The 18,981-nt window shown below is 40.1% G+C and overlaps 1 long non-coding RNA gene across 1 annotated transcript in view; it reads right to left on the reverse strand.

Moving 5' to 3' along the window:
• Positions 1-950: 950 nt before the first annotated feature.
• LOC118354918 (uncharacterized) overlaps positions 951-18,981 on the reverse strand; it is a 32,189-nt gene continuing 14,158 nt past the window's right edge. The window contains exon 3 of the long non-coding RNA XR_004816333.2: positions 951-2,336. This is a non-coding gene — a long non-coding RNA (uncharacterized LOC118354918). The remainder of the gene's footprint in view (positions 2,337-18,981) is intronic.

Genomic DNA, 18,981 nt, shown 5'->3' on the forward strand with positions numbered 1-18,981 from the left:
CACATGCTAATGGAGTGCGACAAGTAAAATGTATTTGGCTCAGTATATGGTCCAACATGAAATGGCTTCACAACGATGAAACTCCTAATCATTTTTCTCCTAATCTACCACTGCTTTAGGGGGTTGGTGTCTTCCCTGTCATGAGCGATTTCAGTGCACTGATCAGGGTGGACTTGACAGATTCTTTATCAATGTCAAGTGTCTTTTGTGGTTAAGTCCAGTAACGCTAAAACAAAACGCCTCATAGATATTAGATATATGGTGGCATTACAGAATTCTCTTGCAGGCAATATTTTTTGGTCAACCTATGAAAAGAAAAATGGAGTGAGGGCTAAAATCAAAGGAAGATGCAGCAAAAGTCTTGGCAGTTATTTCTGTGGAAGTCAGACAATGTGACTGACATGGGGCCAATCACTCTCCCCTCCTCCATTCAAGTTAGAATAGAACAAAGAGAAATTGCCAACAAAGAAAGCAATGATCTAGGGGGAGGGGACTGAATCTCAATAGGTTTTTAATTTCAAGAAAAAGAACAGTATTGCAGAAAAACATAGGACCCCTGCATAGGCACACACATACATCCATAAGTACATGCCTACCCTTATCAATGAAAATCATACATCTTCCATATGAATTTTTCTTTTGACTCGTGAAGTTAATCTGTTAGGCTTCACTGACATTACCAAGTCTCCCAATATCTAATATTAGTGCAAACTGGCTCAGAAAAAATACAATCCCAAAGTCTCTGAGTAAAATAGAGACTCTGGTTGTTGTTAAATTTGCTTTTGGTAAGTAGAGTTTGCAGTGCCATCAATATTGTGCCTTTTCCAGCAGTCTAGCCACGACAACTTCATTATGGAGAATGTTTGCTTTTTCAATTCATAACAATGGCTCTCCTACCAGCAAATTTTACAAGATCCTCTCATAAGTGTACAGGTGAAGGCTGCCAATCCCCTCTTCCCCCAAATAAAGAAAATATCCCAACCACTTGCTAAATCTGTGGTAAACTGTAGTAAGCCAATGTTTCAGAATACCACTCTCCAGAATAGCATGGAATGCAGGAAGTCTCATTGTCTTTTAGAAACCTGAAAGCCAAGGATAATAAAGTCCTCATCAAAGCTGCAAATGGACAGTAGAAAGAAGTGTTCTAAGTGTTGTGGGTGCTAACCTGGAATTGTTATTTGTTACACTATCAAATCCATAAATTAGTAGGAATGAGCAAGACAGTCTGCACACCCCAAGTTCTCAGCCATCAGCTGCTCTTCTCTACTACACAGTTAAAGGCTAAGGCTATTTCAATACTTTATATGATTTTTTTTCTTCTTTGTACTAATTTAGAAAGTTGGTACTTTAATGTAATTGAATTCACTGAGGCTAAAAATGTCCAGACCTTTTTAATAGGGTACACTTCAATATTAAACTTTGGGGTCTGTTCTCCTCCCAAGTAGGCACTCAGCTCCCATTAGCACAAATGGCAGTTGTACACAAACATTGGGTAGGAAGTATATATCTCTTTGTCTCTTTGTACTGAGCTCCAAAGAGGGGGGCGGGCAGGGGGAAAGAAAAAGAAAAACAACTTTGAGATTGAATAAAGGAGGTAGAGTTGTTGATTCATTTACCAAGATGAAATTAATGCCTGGCATACCCCAAATTTCAGGGAGCACACACTTTTAATAAGTGAGATGAGAAAATTTCTAAATCATTTTGAATAATACCTAAACCATGTTTCCCTGAGAAATCTGTTTTCCCTCCATCCCCAGCACATACATTAGACCCATTTTGCACTTGTTATGTACATAATGATTCTAGACAACACAAGACAATTTCATGATTTTTTTCTTATCATTTTTACTTATCTACCAGTGAGCCAATTTATGCAGCTTAAACCACTGCTAAAGAAGATGCATCAAAAATTGTCTGTAATCATTACAAATAATAGCATGAAATGTTCACTAGAAGCTGTTTTCTTATCATATTTTCATTAAAACGTCTTTTCACCTGCTTTGCTTTCCCACGTCTGAAACCTGCATTGTAATCAGTCTTATTAACTGAGAACATAAATATGATTTATTATGGTCTGATAATGGAAGCTACGTGGACCCAGAGAAGGGCTATATTGTCCTTTGATAAAATGGCTCTTTTCTCTCAAATGGAGAGCTCTATCATGAGAACATGCAGAATGTAGTGAGTGATTATTTCCTCAGGGTGAGTGATGGCGAAGCCCGACAGAAAATCTTCTTGTTGACCATGACAGCCTCAGAGGGTCCCCAAACCTCCCTGAGTTTGACAACCTGCAGACACTTTTGATGAACTGTATTCTTCTGTCAGAGACAGCCTGTCTGGGAGGAGAAAAGAGACCTTTATTGTCTGATCGGCTATTATTGTCTTGATCTTTTATAAGCAATCTCTAATGCACATGAATATAATATCCTTTCACACAAGTGCCAAGCATAATAGAAATGTAGTTATAGGACACTCCCCCTGGTTATGTAAATGTCCTTACACCATAATTAAGAGAGATGGTTGGTGACTGATAGGGAAAGAAAGAGTAATCAAACTGTTGTAGCATTCCTCCCTATTTTAAAGACTTCAACCCGGGGTAAACAGCATTTATGGTAGCTGTAGTGAAGCAGGTAATTTTGAAGTCTTGGACTAAAAGGAAAAATAGTTTCGAATATGGTATTAGTGTTATATTTTTATTAAACATGCAAATGGCAGCTGGTTTTCAGCCAAAAGTGATTACCATGCTGATATGACTTAGAAGAAAATGAGTATGCCTCTCAAAATACCTGCTGAGGGTTACAGCAAGAACAAAGACCTATTAATAAGGAATGTACTTGCACAAATGGGTCCTCCAGTCCAAATAAAGTTCTCCAATAAATTTCCCTCTTATCCATTTCCAGAAGCCCAAATAAGGCAAAAAAAAAATATTTTTTCAATTAACAAATATATTTGCGGGCAAAACTCTTGCAATTATTGGGCAATTAAATCTACTTCTTAATGTGGCCCTTGGGAACCATCTCCATTTCTGAACTGTGAAGGATAGTTCTAGATGGTCTTTGAGTTTGGTGACAGAGGTTTTCTGATCTTCCAGATAAAATCCAACCAGACTTGTCGCAAGCAGGCCAGCCCATGGAGGCCAGTAGCCTGATGCTCAACCTCAGCTGCTGGCAGAAAGGAGAAAAAGACATCACCCATCTGAAAAACTGTAATCCCCCAGCAAAATACAATACTCAATTTTTCATTAACCTTCTGACATCTGGACTCAGAGTAGCCCCACACTAATCACTAATGGGTTTTGCATTACCAATTAGTGGAGCAAATACCTCTAGCACTGGTGCCAAAGGGTTAATCATTAGTTTCACACCACTGGGTGGTCAGAGTAGAAGAGCAGCCCTGAACCCAAAAGAGGGGAGACTGAGGGGCAGGGGGGTTGGAGAGAGTTCTCATTATTGAGAAGAAACATGCGGCTCACAGGCATTGACCTCCGTATCTCTCTCCTGGCATCTTGCCTCGAGGTGGATTTAGGTAGTGCACAAGCATGCGCATGCCCACACACGTGCACACAGTTACACCTAAGGTTGGACCCAGAACAAATCAGCAACCTCTCCAGTCTCTGCAGAGCCTGTCCCATCAAAGGTAGAATCAGACCAGGGGAATCTCTCTCCCTCTGTCTCTCAGCACCTCTCTCTATTTGCTTCTCTAAGCAATGACTTTCCCATGGGAATGAAAAAATGTGCCATTGCAGAGGGAGCTGGGGTTTGAGAAGTGTTTGATCTCTCTTAAGAGATAGTTCTCTGAAGTTCTGCCAATGCTCGATTATCTGTACAAGTGAGGCTTACAGAAAGTATGGAAAGATTTGATTCACAGATAATCTTCAAACTCCAGTTTGGTCTATATTTTAGTTTCTTTCTGAACAAATTGTACCAGAGCAATTAACAAACAAAGCTGATTGGATGTTTCCTTTCTCCTTTTATGGTCAATTTTAAGGATGTCAGCAGCATGAGGAAATTGTCAAAACACTGGCAACGAGGAGAGAGGAAAGGGAAGAAACAAAATACCCGGATAGTCTGTAAACTAGATAATCTGCTCCTGAATAATCGAGAAGAATCTAATTTCAAAGATAATAAAAGAAGGCCCAGAGAGCAATTCCATCTTGAAAATGCACAACCCCTTTCCCCGACCCCAAAACAGCCAGTAGGAAAACAAATAAGTAAATAAAAAAACCACAAGAAAAATGTGAACCTACTGTCCCCAACCACATTTTCCCTGATTTAATCTACATATGTTCCAAGTTAAATTATATTCTCAAAAGGGTCAGGGCAGGGAGGAGGAGAAGGAAGCACAGAAGACACTTAGTGTTCTCTCTAGCTTTGTTGTCAGGTAGCAACGGGATTGTGTTCAAAACTATACCACCTACAACTCCTGAAATTGAACCACTTCTCTCTCTCCTTTTTTCTTTTTTCTTCTCTCTCTCTCTCTTTAGGAAACCCAACATTCAAAAAAGGAACAGCCATGACTCAGCACTTTATTATTTTTTTTAGTCCCAAATTTTTGATTCCTTATACAAAAAAGTACTTGAGAGCATTTGAGACTGAAATGAGAAACTTTGCTACCCTGAATTCTCCACGGTGCTTCCACTCAAGGCCAGAATTTAAAACTTTTCAGTTAAGGAAAGAAAGACTTTTAATGAGCCTAATCACGCACATTATTTTGGCCAGAGTCATTGACTGACTGCACTTATTTCGTTCTGCTTTAGAAATGAAAATCTAATAAAGTAACTGACAGTTTAAATGTCACAGAAATTTTCTCCAACATCCCAACTGGAATTGTGAAAACAGGCTCAAATTCCTCTAATCTCCCTCTCTTTCACCTTCAAATGCCACGCTTCTAAACCAAACCATTTCCTAAGAAATAGCAGAACTTGGTTGGGTTCAGAGGTCGGGGCAAGGGTGGGGAGGAGGAAGACTCTTTCTTCAAGTTGGAGGGGATTTGCTTTTTTCCACACACTAAGGCAAGAAGGACCGGAATCTTGAGGCTGGGAATGTTCTGCCTCTTGCAAGGGAATTCAAAGGAGCCATTGTGTTTGATACTTTGCTTCCCAATTGGCCTCTGACAGCAACATCAGAAGCAACAGATACTCCAGTTCTACATCTGGAAAGAGGCATTTTTTTCACAAAGAAAGAAAAAAAAAAAACCCACTCCTGAAGACATTGAAGCCTAATTACTCCATATTCCATTGTCTTAAAGATTGAGATCTCTCTGATACTATGTGATAACCCCTTGAGGAATGGGAGCAGCTCCATTAGGACTTGAACAGATAGCATTTCTATGCTTCCCCTTCGATAAAGCTAATATTCAAAATAAGCAAACTGGTCGGATGCCTTCGTTTCCCCAGCCACTGAATTGTAATGATCATTGCAGAGGCTACAATACCATTAATTAAGGTGCCAAGTGGAAAATAAACTCTTCACTAGAATGTAAAAGGGATTCAGGCTGAACAGGAGTAAACAATCAAGGAATCAGTTTAGGTTAACCACTGTCCCACTTGCTCTTCTGGCAGATGTATAAATCGAGTCCTCAGATTTATGATGGGGCCTTTAGAGTTCTGAATAGTCTGGACCATAGCATCATAAATCCATGCTAAGGAACAGAAAGTATTCTGAGCACCATGGTCATTACACTCATGGTAGATGAGGCCACTACACAATATCCCATGGTAGAAATTTCCCCCATTTCTAGCGCTACTGTGACCCAAACAGAGATGAGCCAAGGGCAGGAAAAGAAAAAAAGAATGGGAGTACACTCTGGGAAGCACTGAGCAGGTACAGAAGAGAAGGTGGGGCAGGAGAGAGGGCATTAGTTGGTAGAGAGGGTTTATGAAACTATTAGCGAGGATGATAAGGGGGAAAAAGATAACCACTGAGAAAGCATCCTTTCCCAAATTTCAATCACACGTGAAGAACCCTGGGTAATTTTAGTTGTTCTGTCAGCCAAGTTAAATCCTGAGCCTCTCAGAAGCCATTGGAAATGTCTCAGGTTATTTTGCTGTTTCGATGGAAATTAAACTTGTAAATCAATAATAGAACAGAACCAACTCTGTGTGAAAGCACTATTCCTTTATCTTCTATTCTCCAGCATTCTTGCCCAAACAATTTAAGGTTCCAAATGCAAGTGAAAACATTTAAGTTTGAGATTTCCTTGTACAATTTCAGTATAAGTCTCCTATTGAAAGAACATTGTGAAGTCGACACGAAGAATAAAATTGTATAGCACTCTTCTGCTCATGGGCTAGACCTTGAAAGCTTTTGAAGTGATTGGTGTGTGCATCCCAGGGGAACCTAGGATTGCAGACATGAGTAACATCAACAGACTCCTCAAACTTGCCCCTGTTCATCCTTTGCTGGCTCTGCTCCACTGCTGTCCTTCTCCTGGGCATCTTCTTTTCCTCTTCGTCTCTTTTTAATGTATGTCATCTGCTATTCTTTCCTCTAGATTTTTACCATCTGTTATTCAGCTTTATTTTTTTCTATTGTATATTTTTGTCACAACTTCTTTATTTTTATTATCCCATGATAAGCTTTGCATTCCTTTAGACCACACGCACAATATTAAATAAGTCTTTGAACTAACGATATCAATTCCCATTATAGAGACAGCTACTCTCCCCATCTCTAGCTGCCTTTCTCACTCCAACAATTAAGACTTTTGACATCTGGAGCAAGATTAAGAAATGTGTATCCATTGCTGGCCCGTTGCTGGTGCAGAAATGGTGGTGGTTGCTGAGAAACCCTGAAACAAACACCAATCAAAGTGACAGTGTGACATTCCCAGCAAAGACCAGAACTAATACTTGGGAAGAGTGTCCTCTAATCCTTGATTCTTGAACCCCAACCCTGAGACCCCAGGAGTACCCAGTGCATCCATGGTTCCAAAAAAAACCTCAGTCTGGTTCTTGATTCTCAACTCCATACTGAAAAATTAGACTAAAGCCTAATTTGGAGTAATCTCATTTCCTAGTGACCTTGTGGTCACTCTTGTGAACACTTCTTCAAGGCTTTGCCAAAATCCTACATTTTTATTCACTCCATTGTAAAGGTTTCATTTGGCTATAAAGACTTATGTCAATTAAAATTATATTTTTTCATCTTCTTGGAGGCTTCACATTGACAACGGACTGTATGACTGCATCTGCTGTGTTGAGTGATCTCTCAGCTATAATCACAGCCTCTGGAGCATGTCATTCCCAGCATCATTTTTTTTTTTTTTACAAGTGTGAAAATATTAAAGTTAAATATTCTGCAATAGAGCATCTCCTTGTGCTAATCATCTGATTTAAAGTTAAAAAGGTAGAAACCTCATATATATGACAAAGATTAAAAGGAGAAATGAAATGAAAAATATGGAAAGGGTGGCACCTGAGTGGCTCAGTCCATTATGCATCTGCCTTTGGCTCAGGTCATGATCCCAGGGTCCTGGGATCAAGCCCCTCATCGGGCTCTCTGTTCAGCGGGGATCCTGCTTCTCCCTCTCCCTCTACCTGCTGCTCCCCCTTCTTGTGCCCGCTCTCTCTCTCTCCATCAAATAAATTAATTAATTAATCTTTAAAAAAGAAAAAATATGGAAAGGGACATTCTCTTCTGGGACTGTCATTCAGGTAGAGGCAGGCAGATAACTCTTCCTGATTCCTGAGCATGGGAGGGTCATTAGCCAGAGAAAGCCAAACCTTTAGTTTCCACTTCTTACACAATCACTTCTGGGACTATTGACAGCAGAAGTCAGCCAGCGAGAGCTCAACCATCCTGATACACAAATGCATGTTATGTGATAAACACATGATGGAGTTCTCACAAAATGGGATGGACAGTAGAGAAAAAGAAAAATCAAAAATAGGGTATCCCACACTGAGGAGTCCAATAGTGATGACGACATAAAACTCATTTCAAACCATATAACCATAAAACGGAAATCTCTTGCCCATGTAACTGGAAAGTCCAAGATGAGGTCTAGCTTCTGATGTCGCTCACCCAGATGCTCAACAGTGTAGTTAGAAATCTATTTCTTTTTTCATCATCTCTTACCTCTACCTTATTCTGTGTTAGTTTTAGTTTCAGGCAAGATTTTTCTACCTGGTGGTAAAGAAAACCAGCAGCAGCTCCAAGCTTACACTGACCTTTACCAGGGCATCCTAGGAAAAAAAAGTATGTCTTTCTATTTCCCAGAAATTATATCAAATCCCCAAAGGACTCTTAAGAGTGCTACTTGGATCATTTGCTGATGGAGAAGCCTGACCATTTGATTGACAGCCTTACCAGAGTCACAAGGAATGTGGGAGGGGTAGATCTCAAGGAAAAAAGGCTTTTATCAGAAGAAAGGAGAATGGAGGCTGGGTAGTCAAAGGCAGATGTCCTTCAAGCAGTGCTCTTCCAGTCACTCTGAAACTAAATCACTTGCAGGAGACTTAGGAACTCATTAGCACCCCCTGGCTCAATGGAAAGATAGCTCCTCACCTTGCTCCAAGTTACTGCAGTGTTTTTTGTTTTGTTTTGTTTTTGCCTGAGCAGAGAACAGACTTCAGCACTTTATGAGCCCCAACTACATGGATGAATAAGATCTACTCAGCAGCTTGCAATGATTCCTTTATTGCCATTACTGACCATCATGTAAATAAGTAGTTACTGACTTAAGAACTCACTATTTACTCAATAACCCTTGATGGGAACTGTGATCCCTTTACACACTGTTATAGAAGTACATAATTATAGACTTTTCAAATGGGTATTTCTTTTAGGCATTTGCCTGTAATAGCTCCTTCAAAGCTGTTAAGCTTTTATCATGTGAAGACCCAAGTAGAAAATATTTAGTTCACTCCTCATTGACCTAATAGAGAACAAACTCATCTTTAAGATGGTGTTAGCTTCCTGCCAAGAACACATGGATAACCTTGTAAAAAAAAGGTCTGGCTTGGGCTATTTGGGCAGGAAATCACATTGCTATTAGATCGCACTCACCTCATTTGGTAATTAAATATTGACACTAACTCATCATTGGTCATTGTTTCTATAGTCCCTCCTGAAGGAAGCCTTGTCACATCCACTTGTCCTGACTTTATTACTTACTATCCAGTGAGGGTCCCCTAAAAGTAAAGATCCAGGTGGGTCCCCTGACTTCAATCTATTTCATTACTGAAACGCAGCTTAATTCTTATTTAATGGAGAGTAAGTTTTTTAGGCGTATTAAATAAATTGGTCACACCAAGGAAACCACATAGAAGATCACTGAGAGATACTTGCTGAGGTCATAGGCTCAATGAAATTCTGTGATATACATTGCAGTGCGATGCATATATCTGACACAATGAATATATGCAACGTATATCACATACAAAAATTAGTGACACACCATGTTCAAATGGGTCTTAAGGATACATAGTGAAGTTTAACTTGCTTAGTTCAAAACAAGACACCACAAAGTGTTCACAGCTCTGTCAAAGGTGGAAGGCTAAATGAGGGAGATACAAAGATAAAGTTTGTGATCATGCTTGCTCAGCTACATCAGGATTTTACATTTACGAGCCCCATGTCCTACCATTCTCACTCTCTCTCATCCTCACCATTTACAACTTCTTCCTCAGTCTCAGAGAAGCTCAGCTCCTTTCTCAGCTTTCTACCTCTGCACATGCAGCTTCTTCTGACCAGAATCCCCCCTCCTTTTTTCCATCTACACCTTACTAAAATGTCACCTCCTCAAAGAAATTTCCCTCGTTCATGCAGGCAGAGCTAGCCACACACCATCTCTGCTTCTGAAGCACATTCTACAAGCATCTATTTGAACAATATGCATTTGTTCGTATGCTCTCCCCCGACTACACTTTTGAGCTTTGTAAAGGTCAAGATTATGTCTGATTCATGACTGTCTCTTTAGGACTCTTGCAGAGTACCAGGTACAAACAAGTCTTTAATAAAATGCTGAGTGACAGTCATTTATTTGACTGCATTCCTTCTGTGGAGAAAAAGCAATGTTGCCCTCACTGCATTTCTGCTGTCTGGGCCTCATAGTTCTCGTGGGAAAAGAGATACAGGTACATAAACAGGATTAGATTAATTCAGTCAATGCTTATGGAGAGTCAAGAACAAGCGATGGGTGGAAGGGGACTTGGAAGCTTGAGGAGAGGAAGGAAGAAGAGAGGGAGAGAGCAAGCCAAGAAAGATGGAGTAAGGCATTGCAGAAGGAGTAGGACAGCATGAGCTGAGGGGAAGAGGAAGAGCATGAAAGAAGGAGAAATCTAGGAACTCTAAGGGGAGGGAGCTTGGGAGCAATGGGAAGTGCAAGGGTAAGAGACTCCACGTCAGAGAGGCCGGAGTAGGACTCACCACTGACAGTTTGCATTGCCAGGCTGAGCAATTTGCAGTTTGGACTCTGCAATGGTGGAGATAAGGAGAAGAGAGTGACAAGGAGGCATCTGGTCCCACGTGGGCTTTGGTAGACCAATGAGGACGCTATGAAGACTTGGTCTCCAATGCTGCAGAATCAAAAACTTGAAACATGATTTGCAAGAATCTAATGTCTCCATCAATTTTAGTGAAACACAGGCCATCCTGGATGCAGCAAATGAGAGAATAACTTGCAGGCGATCAGCCCTGGCATTCCGTAGTCTCCAGATCCTCAAGTATGCCAGGTACTTGCCGCGTCCTCTGCCAGGGACCCACTTAACCCTAGGCATTCTCATGGCTTTCCTTCTGTCATTAAGGTCCCTGCTCCAATATCATCTTTACAGAGAACCCTTTCCTAACTGCCATGTCAAAATAGGAGTCTATCACCCTAGCCCGTTGTCCTGCTTTATTTTTTCCTCAAATCACTACTGACCACCTGAAATCATATTAAATGTCTATTTGCCTATGCCCTTACTATCTATATCCTCCAATACAGGAAGTGTCAAAGTTTCTATAAAGAGTTAGATAGTAAATATTTTAGAATTTGCGGGACATATTGTCTCTGTAGTACCTACTCAACGCTGCCAGGGTAGCATGCAAACATTCATCAACTCATAAATAATCATTTACTTATGCTTGTGTCCCAATAAATCTTAACTCACAAAAATAGGCTGTGGGCCACATTTGCCCATGCGTCATAATTTGCCAATCCCTGCTTTACTAGAAAGATCCATGAGGTCAGCAACTCTTTATCGTGCTCACTCATGGATTTCCAGAGCTTGGCACATAGTAGGCACTCAATAAGTAACTTTTAAAGAATGAATGAATGAATGAATGAATGAATGAATGGAGTTCTATGGAAAACAGGATTAGAGGGATACTACACCCATGGGAAAAAAAATATATATATATATAATATTTATATATATGCCCTTTGTGATGGTTAATTTTACATATCAACTTGGCTGGGCCATGGTGCCCAGAAATATAATCATCATTATTCTGGATGATTCTGTGTTTGGGGGTGAAATTAACGTTTAAATTTCTGGACTCTGAGTAAAGCAAATTGCCCTCTACATGGGGTGGGCCTTATCCAATTAGTTGAAGAACTGAAGAGAACAAAAGAATAACCTCTCTTGAGCAAGAAGGAATTCTGCTCACAGATGGCCTTTAGTTGCTCTATCAACCCTTCCCTGGTCTCCAGCTTGATGGCCCATCCTACAAATTTTGGACTTGTCAGCCTCCATAATCATGAAACACGTAAGTCAACTCCTTAAAGTATACAAATGTGTGCACACACACACATTCATCCTATTGGTTCTGTTACTCTAATAAACACATAAATATACATCAGATTTACTTAATTGTCAAGGCAGGAAACCAGTCAGTTCAGTAGAACTGGAAGACTTCAGCTGGTCATGCTCTAATCATTGTCATATCAGAGCTCAGGGGTGCCCTATGGTCTTCAGGGAAATGTTCCTCAGCTCATATATTTTCCCCAGAAAATAACTTTCTGTGCTTGGTTTCCACCCATTTCCACTTCTATATCTAGTCAACTTGGGTGTGCACCATACATGAGAGTCATACAACATTGCTCACTCCTCACCATTCCCTGAAGGTCAAGCTCTCTCAAGTTTCTATACTTTTGCATATGCTACACCCTCTGCCTGAAATGACATCCGACTGCCTTTTCACCTGGCTAATTCCTTTCCACTCTTCCACAGCTCCCCTGGAAACCCCCATAGGACAGGGCTAGGTGTTGATTTGCTTCTGTTCCACCTCCAGACTCCTCCCTGTCCCACTGCCAAATGTGATCTGCAACCTCCTCAAAGGCAGAGACTCCTGCTCACCTCTCTTACTCACCTCTTCCCACTGCTAGTCTATACCTGACATGCAAATAGGGCTTCGATGGGCAAAGATCTATAAATGAAGAAAAATAATTTAAGCAACTAGACCAAGTATAAGATGGTGTTGCTTACTTGTGATCTGAAAAATACAGCTTAGTATCACCCAAGGAAGATGCAAAGCCAATTCCAAAGGTATGAAGTATCTGCTCTGGAGGCCTCTGGCTGGGCAGAGCTCCTGGTGACTTAGAGAAAGATTGCTCAGAGTGAGCACCAAAGGAGGGAAGGTACTGCACTCTCCTCTCAGCTCCATGCCATCTTTCTTCCTGACTTCTCAAAACACTAATGAGGTGGGAGTAGGGTGGGAGGTGGAGTGATTAAAAATAGCCAAAGCCTGAGCAACTAGTTTCAGCTCTCCCCCATCTCAAAAATGTTGAGCTCTCACTATGGGAGTAATTTGGGGGCTCATGTCTTTTCGAAAGACACTACTAGGAAAATGGGATTTGCTTTACAGCAATGAACAGACAGCTTAGATGAAACACATCTGACCCATGGAGGCAGGTTCACCTGGTTGACAAGAGATCTCATTAGCATGAGTGTCCTAGTAGATGGCTCCTAACTAGCTTGGATTTTGTTCTAGTAGATTATAAGACTTCCTGGTTCTATCACCTGACCTGCTCTAGAACTTTTGTGCTTCGAGCTTTTGTTTCTTAGTACCTCAGTTTCTGCATCTGTAAAACAGGGAGAATAATTCTTGCCACCTGCCACACAGGAGGGTAATGCAAATAAACAAGGCAGCATCTGTAAAGCACTTTGCATTTCCATTACTTCCTCTCTATGAATCTGAAGTAGGATTATTATTACTGAAAATGTCAGCTATCATCTGAAAGGCTTATTTCAATCAAAAGGCTTTCTTGAGGAACATTTCATAAAGGAAAAGTGAAAGCATGCACATTCTCCTTGGAACTATCATAATTAGTCCCAGTAACAGTTGGGCCATTTTTTTTTTCAGTTCATTTATAGTCAGATTCTACAAAATTGAAAACATCCAACATCTGGGCTGAAAAACTTGTACAAAGCCAGAAAGCCCCCCAAATGGGCATGTGTGGGCTTCAGCAACATAGGAGCCAGATGTACTTTTTGCCTCAACTACTCTTTTCAACCTTTAGGAAAAAAAATATAACTAAATTTTCACATTTAAAAAATCCTTGGTTTTCTTCTCTATTTTTTTTAAAGTATCTTCTCTGATTAGTCACAAATTTCAGACTCTTTCCAAATAATCAGGAATCTCTAGAAAAGGAATCTTTTAATGAATGTATAAAAGCACTTAGGGATCCAGTTTTAACATGTAAACTTTTACAGAGACAAAGAACAATTAACACATATTGCCCCTACATTATGGCCAGGGCCTGTTTTAAACACTGAGTGGTATTATCTCATTTAATCTTTGTATCCATTCCATGAAGTGGGTACTATCATCTTTCTCATTTAGCAGGTAAAAAGAATCCAAGAAACAGGGAAATTAAGTAACTTTCCCAAAGCACCATTAGTACAGAAAAAAGCAAAGTATTTTGGTCACTTCTTGATGTTTCAAAGAAAATTTTGCTTATTTCTACCTAGATACAGCAAGAACCTAGGACAATCTTTGATATAATAAATTTAAATTTTCCCCAACCAGATTAAACCACACTGTCTCCTGGGAGACACAGAGCCCATACTACAGCTTCCAGAGATCAGATGGTTCAGGCTCCAAGAAACAATCCTAATTTGAAAATTTGCCTGTTTCTGCCATCTTCTTTGATATTCTAGGGGAAGAAAACACACACACACACACACACACACACACACACACACACATTCACAGTAACTTTTTTCAGCTATTTGCTGAAGAAAAGCTGTCTTCAATTCCTGTTGTTTGCAGCACGCCACCCAACAGCATCTAGAAGCTTCCTCAGGGAAGCAGGGGAATTGGGTGGATTGCCAAACAGCCTTAGAAAATCTGCTGGGACACTCCATCGAAGGGCTTTGTGAACAAAGATAAAGAAAGCACATTAGCGTTGCCTTGTTTCATGAAAAAAGGAACACACACAACAAAACTTGATTACAAAATCTCATTTTACAAACTCAAGGTAAGATGCACCTCCCTGGGGCAATGGCCCAGCACCCCCGTAGGGTTCTTCTACCCTGTGCTCTCTAAGTAAAGACCTGATTCGACTCCAAGGGTTGGGTTAGATAAAACCGGAAGGGTTTATGTGCTCAGCATTTAACTTTAAACATTTCTTCATGGAAATTTACAATGCACATAATTTACATATTCAATACCAGTGACAATTTACTTCTCCCATCTGAACAGGGCTTTCAACTATGCCACTTGAACTAAATTAATAAACAGTAATTACAGAATGTTGTGTGAGCTAGCTGTTGATGTTGAGCAGATTCTAATCAACACCTTCTTTTAAGGGCCAATTAAAGCTGAATGTATGCAATATAAACATCTTTGAGTATTTAGACATGAACCGCAGAACAAGGTAAAAAAAAAAAAAAAATTAAAATCCAAACAATTAGACTAGGGATGAGCCAGTCAAACCTGGAGAGATGGACCCTTTTCTGCCAGTCTCTAAAGTCATGTTAATTTCCTCAAATGATGAGAATTTTTGTGAAATGGGGAGGGGCTCTAAGGACTCATTAGGCCAAACCCCATCCGTTTTGAGATTTCTTCAACATCTTGTATTATTTTCCATATGCTTTAAGTTTCATGGCATTTCTTTTTAAATTGCCTCAAACACTTTTCTCCTTAATTCATGTGCATCTCAGCGAAAACTTAATCTCCATATTTCTGACTCATTTATGTATAAATCATCTATGTGCCATTCGGTATCTAAGAAACCTCTCCCAAAGCCCCTTCCTTGGCCATCCAGGAACTTCAAAACAGAGTGTGCCCCAGGCCCCTCTATGGGGGGTTTTATCCCAAATAAATAAAACACATACAAATTACTGAGGAGAGGGATTAGGAGCTACGGAGAGGAGAAATCAGACAGCATTTCAATCATCAATAGTCCTTCAAATCAGTTACCTCTGTTTCTTCACATGGCAGCATCTGGGGCTGGCTTCATGGCTTTGGGAAAGAGAGTATAGGGGAGACATTCCAGGAATGGTAAAAACTCTGGATAATGTACAGAACTCCAATAGTGACCACTGTATGTGGTAGTGAATGGGTTTCTCCCATAGCTGGGAGATAATGATAACCTCATTTCTTCCAAAATAAGCATCTCAAGAGGTTGGAATGGGAGCAATTTGCCTATTGATAGGGCTTTCTATGGAACAGAAGACGGCATCCCTATGTGAAGTCTAGGATGAGCCTAGTCTGAGTGGATTCATGAGGATACACTCCTGAGCCTCATCACCTATAACCCTGCCTCCCCCTTTCTAATATAGCCTCAAGGGCTATAACTTACCAGCGCCCTGCTTTCCTCAGGCTAATTGACTCCTGCTTTTACAACACACCTGGGCCATCTGTCCTTCCTCTTTTCTATGCAAATCTCCCTTTTCTCTCACCTGGACTTGCCTCATCCCTGACTATCCAAACTGTGCCCAACCTCAAGGCTAACTTTAGGCTTCTCCTACTGTGGATTGTTACCCACTCCACTTACAGCTCTGCTCATCTTCGCCTCTTAACTAGATTACAAACTGCCTGAGGACAGAGATTTTGTACTTACCTGCCTTTGCCATGGCACCTAGCTAGCCTAGGACTATTTATTTGAGAAAGTGTTAAATGAATATTTGTTAGATGAATATGAATGAAGCTTTTTTCAAAGTCAACAAAATGAAAGTCTCTTTTGGCTTCAAATATTTCCCAATAAAATTTGGAAGTATAATGATAGACTCTGTGCCAGAAATCAAAATTTCAAGATAGTTCTTATTCACTAGTCATATACTAAAGAGGAGGATTATGGAGCCATGGGGCTGGGAAGGACCACAGGAAATCATTTTATCCCATAGTCCTGCCTCTGAAGAGGACTATGCTAAATATACTCTTGAAAGATACTTGCTGATTTTTGCTCCATGTAGAATTATAACCACAGTAATATTAATAGCGATCATTTATTGAGTGCTCACTACAGGAAAGAAAAGGCTCCTCATTGCTGTCACTCCAGCCTGTCTGAGGCCTGGGAGCCACATTTCTGTGAGTACAAGCCAGGTGTGCCTATGAAGTGATGCCACCAGGGAAGATGCTCCAGATTCTCCTATCCCTCATCTTTGATCCATTTGAACAGTTCAGTTTTGCCCTCCCTCTCTTCACATTCCGTACGGCTCCATGGATAATCTTCTCATGGCATCACTCAACATCTCAGCTCAGAAGCAGGAAAGAAGAGAGTTCTGGGGCGGCAACGTAAGCCCTTAGGCCTCTCCGGAGCTTTGATCCCATATTTCTAACCATGTGTATGTCATCTTCACTGGTGTCAAATAATGTACCTCAAACATTACGTGCCCCCCAGTGAATCTCTGTACCCTTTTCCTGCTAAAACGAGCTCTTTTTTTTCTCTTTCTTGTTTTCTTTTCTTATAAATAGTATCAGTACTCATTCTTTCACCTGTACACAAAATCTGAGCTTTATCTTTGACAATATGGTATGGAGGAAAGAGTAGGGGCTTTGGGGTCTAATAGGACTGAATTTGAAAACTGCCTTAACATTGACTAACAGCTCTGTGGCTTTGGATAAACTTGTCTGAATATATTTTCCCACCTGAAAATAGAAACATATTAACAAGGCTATCACATATTAGACCCTCAAAAATGTTTATTTCCTTCACTTTCTTCCTTTTTCTCTTCTGTCTCACCCTATCTCCCTTTCTCTCTCCTTCTCCTTCCCGCAAAACAAACCAATCACCAAGCCCTATTAATTATGAATTTTGAGTAACTCCTCCCTTCTTTCCACCCCTACTCTTTTCAACATCTCACCTGCAATAGCTCCTGATCCACATCTTCTACAGCTGTTTCCTTCTTCTCTAATCTATCCTGCTCTCTGCTATCAATTATATGAACAACTAACTCCCCTACGTAAAAAAATCCACATTTGTTCGCAGCTGCGTCTAGGATTAAAAACAAACTCCTTGGCAGTATATTCACGGCCCTTATACTCCTAACGTACTTTTTCAGTCTTTTCTCCTGCTAGTTCCCAAAGCTCCTCCTAGGTTTTATCTGAGTTCTTGCCATTCCTTGATTATGTCATGTTCTTTAGTACCAATGGGTCTTCATGCATGCAATTCCCTTCCTCATCCAACACACACACAACCTGGCAAACCTCTGCAGACATTTCCTGACACTGATTAAATGTGATTTTCTTGTGAAAACCATCCTTGAACCACATAGGCTAGTTAGGTTGTTCCCTCTGAGCTTTCAAAGGCCCTAATTAATTGTGGTTGGTATCTTGTCCTCTTTCCATTCCAACTGTCCCCTGGGTCTTGACATTGCTTTATATAGTTTCACATCCCTACAGGTTGTATCCACCCTGAATCCAAATGTCCTGCACCCTGGTATTCCCTGCCTGTATAAATACATACGACAGTCATCCCTTCTGAGAGAGCAAAGTATTAACTTTTTAGCCTGGACTTTGGTATCAGAGAATCCAAGTTTCCAGTCTTAGCTTCACTGTATATTAATTGCATGATCTTCAACCAAATGCCCAAAGTCCCTGAGCCTTAGTAGTACCTTCCTCATGTAACTGTTATAAAGATTAAATAACTGGCATAAAAATAGACATATAGGTCAATGGAACTGAGAGTCCAGAAATAAACCCTTACATTTTTTGTAGTCTATTGATTTTCTATGAGGATGCCAAGACAATTTGACAGGAAAGAATAATCTTTAAACATATAAGGCTGAGACAACTGAATATCCATATGCAAAAAAATAATATTGAACCCCTACCTCACATCATATATAAAAATTAACTCAAAGTGGATCCTAGACCTAAATATAAGAGCTAAACTATAAAACTCTTAGAAGAAAATACAGGAGTAAATCTTCATGAGCTTGGATTGGAAAAGTTTTTGATGTGATATCAAAAACACAGGAGATGAAATAATAAATAAGATGTACTTCACCAAAATTAAAGAATCAGGGATGCCTGGGTGGCTCAGTGGCTGAGCATTCACCTTTGGCTCAGGGCATGATCCCAAAATTCTGGGATTGAGTCCCACATTGGGCTCCCTACAGGGAGCCTGCTTCTCCCTCTGCCTATGTCTTGCCCTCTTTCTCTGTGTCTCTCATGAATAAATAAATAAAATCTTTTTTTAAAAAAATAAAGAATTAGAGGCTTCAAAGGACACTATCAAACTGAAAATACTACCACAGAATAGGAGAAAATATTTGTCAATCATACTTCTGATAAAGGAATCTGTATCCAGAATATATAAAAAACTTAAAACTCAACAATGAAAGACCATAACCCAATTTAAAAATAGGCAAAATATTTGAATAGATACTTCTCCAAAGAAAATATACAGATGACCAACAAGCACACGAAAAGATGCTCAACATCATTATTTGTGAGGGAAATGCAAATTAAAACCACAATGAAATACCACTTTACACCCACTAGAGTGGCTAAAAAATAAATATATGGACAATAATAATTTGTCAGTTTCTCACAAAGTTAAACAGAGAGTTGCCATATGACCCAGCAATTGCACTCTTATGCAAATACC

This window comes from Canis lupus, chromosome 6 (genome assembly GCF_003254725.2).
Source record: "Canis lupus dingo isolate Sandy chromosome 6, ASM325472v2, whole genome shotgun sequence".
NCBI classification, from domain to species: Eukaryota; Metazoa; Chordata; class Mammalia; order Carnivora; family Canidae; genus Canis; species Canis lupus.